This window comes from Cebus imitator, unplaced genomic scaffold (assembly GCF_001604975.1).
Source record: "Cebus imitator isolate Cc_AM_T3 unplaced genomic scaffold, Cebus_imitator-1.0 Scaffold228, whole genome shotgun sequence".
NCBI lineage: Eukaryota > Metazoa > Chordata > Mammalia > Primates > Cebidae > Cebus > Cebus imitator.
In genome coordinates, this window is record NW_016107543.1 from 1,255,900 (window position 1) to 1,258,667 (window position 2,768).

Below are 2,768 nucleotides of genomic sequence, written 5' to 3' on the forward strand. Positions count from 1 at the left end.
TAAAAAAAAAAAAGAAAAAGAAAGGGGGAGAGACAGAGAGAGGGAGGGAGGGAGGGAAGGAAAGAAAGAAAGAGAAAGGGAAGCAAAGGAAGGGAAGGAAGGGAAGAAAGAAAAAAAGGAAAGAATGAGGAAAATTGAGGAACTAGAATATGCCTAATGAGAGCTCATATTCAAAAAAGATCTCAAAACTTTACCAGGTGAGAAAGAATTTGATGGAGTTTGGAGATATTATTGATGGGAAAGAGAAGACTAAGGTAATAAATAATATCTGTCCTCAAATAGCAGATTGCCAGGTATAATAAGGTTGACAAGGCTGGGCACAGTGGCTCACACCTGTAATCCCAGCACTTTAAGAGGCTGCCGAGGCAGTCAGGACTCTTGAACACCTGAGGTCAAGAGTTCAAGACCAGCCTGACCAATATGATGAAACCCTGTCTCTACTAAATACAAAAATTAGCCAGACATGGTGGCATGTGCCTGTAATCCCAGCTACTCAGGAGGTTGGGACAGGAGAATCACTTGAACCCGGGAGGCAGAGGTTGCGGTGAGCCAAGATTGCGCCATTGCACTCCAGCCTGCTGGGCAACAAGAGTGAAACTCCATCTCAAAAAAAAAAAAAAAAAAAAAAAAAAAAAAAAAAAAAATAAAAAAAAAAAAAAAAAAAAAAATTAAAAAAAAAAAAAAAAAAAAAAAAAAACCGTCTCAAAAAAAAAAAAAAAAAAAAAAATACCAAAAGGTAGGAAGGTACCTAAGTGTCTATCTGTATAGTATATTATGTAATAGAATACTATGTATTTATTTAAAAGACTGAGGCAGAGTTATACATATTATCTATGAAATAATATCTCAACTAAAAAGGGAGTACCATCCTAGGGAGAGGAGAACACCAAGAGCCAATGGGAAGAACCAAGCCAAAGTCCAGACTGGAGTCTAAACACCTGGAAGAAAAGAGAGACATCATATCTGCAGTGGCTGGTGTGGCTAATGAGGATTGGGAATCAGAAAACCTCAGAATCACAGAGGGAGGACCAGCATGACAGAATGTGGGGAATTAGCAAGGGAGAAGGTCCTCAATGATTCCATTAAATAGAGCTGGTGTCTGTGGCTCACCTTCAGAGATTTGTAGTTGTGCTGTGCCTGGGTGGGTCTGTTTGCTTAATGAGCCAGGGCCAGATCAGAGAAAGGAAGTAAAGGGGCAGAAAGATGGGACTAAGAAAATGAACCTGGGAATTGTTGGTGAATAACCCAGTTATGTGGTTTTTTATTTTTTTTATTTATTTTATTTTATTTTATTATTATTTTTTTTTTGAGACGGAACTTCACTCTTGTTATCCAGGCTGGAGTGCAATGGCGCGATCTCGGCTCACCGCAACCTCCGCCTCCCGGGTTCAGGCAATTCTCCTGCCTCAGCCTCCTGAGTAGCTAGGATTACAGGCACGTGCCACCATGCCCAGCTAATTTTTTGTATTTTTAGTAGAGACNTTGTATTTTTAGTAGAGACGGGGTTTCACCATGTTGACCAGGATGGTCTCGATCTCTTGACCTCGTGTTCCACCCGCCTCGGCCTCCCAAAGTGCAGGGATTACAGGCTTGAGCCACTGCGCCCGGCTAGGTTTTTTAAAAAAATCAATTGCACAGGAAGGAGGAGGAATGGTTTGACAGTATTTTGCGTGAAAATGGTTTATGTTTCACCAAACCTAATACAGTCACAGTTTCATGAAGACACAGTGTCAGATCTAGAGAGATAACAGTTTCCCTGCATTTTGAAGTGACTGGTTCTGACTGACCCATATTAAGAAAGATATTGAGGGCTGGGTACAGTAGATCATGCCTGTAATCGAAGCACTTTGGGAGGCTGAGATCTGCGGATCACCTGAGATCAGGAGTTCAAGACCAGTCTGGCCAATATGGCGAGACTCCGTCTCTACCAAAAATACAAAAATTGGCCGGGTGCGGTGGCTCATGCCTGTAATCCAAGCACTTTGGAGGCCAAGGCGGGCGGATAACCTGAGGTCAGGAGTTCAAGACCAGCCTGACCAACATGGTGAAACCCCATCTTTATAAAAAAAAAAAATACAAAAATTAGCCAGGCATGGTGGCACATGCCTGTAATCCCAGCTACTCAGGAAGCCGAGGCAGGAGAATTTCTTGAACCTGGAAGGCAGAGGTTGCAGTGAGCCAAGATCGCACCACTGCACTCCAGCATGGGTGACAGAGGGAGACGCCATCTCAAAAAACAAACAAAAAGAAATGTCAGATATAGGTGACGGAGGGATGGAGGCAGCAAACCACATTGCCATGTATGTACCTATGCAACAATCCTGCATGATCTCCACATGTACCCTAGAACCTAAAGTACAAAAAACAAAACAAAAACAAAAACAGGCCAGTAGTTCTGTGTAGAATGTCAGCGGTTGTTAAAAAAAACAAAAAACAAAAAAAACAAAAAAAAAAACAGGCCAGGCATGGTGGCTCACACCTATAATCCCAGTCCTTTAGAAGGCTGAGGTGGGTAAATTGCTTGAGGTCAGGAGTTCAAGACCAGCCTGACCAACACAGTGAAACCCCATATATTTTGGTCTACCAAAAATATAAAAATTGGCCGGGCACGGTGGCTCAAGCCTGTAATCCCAGCACTGTGGGAGGCCGAGGCTGGTGGATCATGAGGTCAAGAGATCGAGACCATCCTGGTCAACATGGTGAAACCCCGTCTCTACTAAAAATACAAAAAATTAGCTGGGCATGGTGGCGCGTGCCTGTAATCCCAG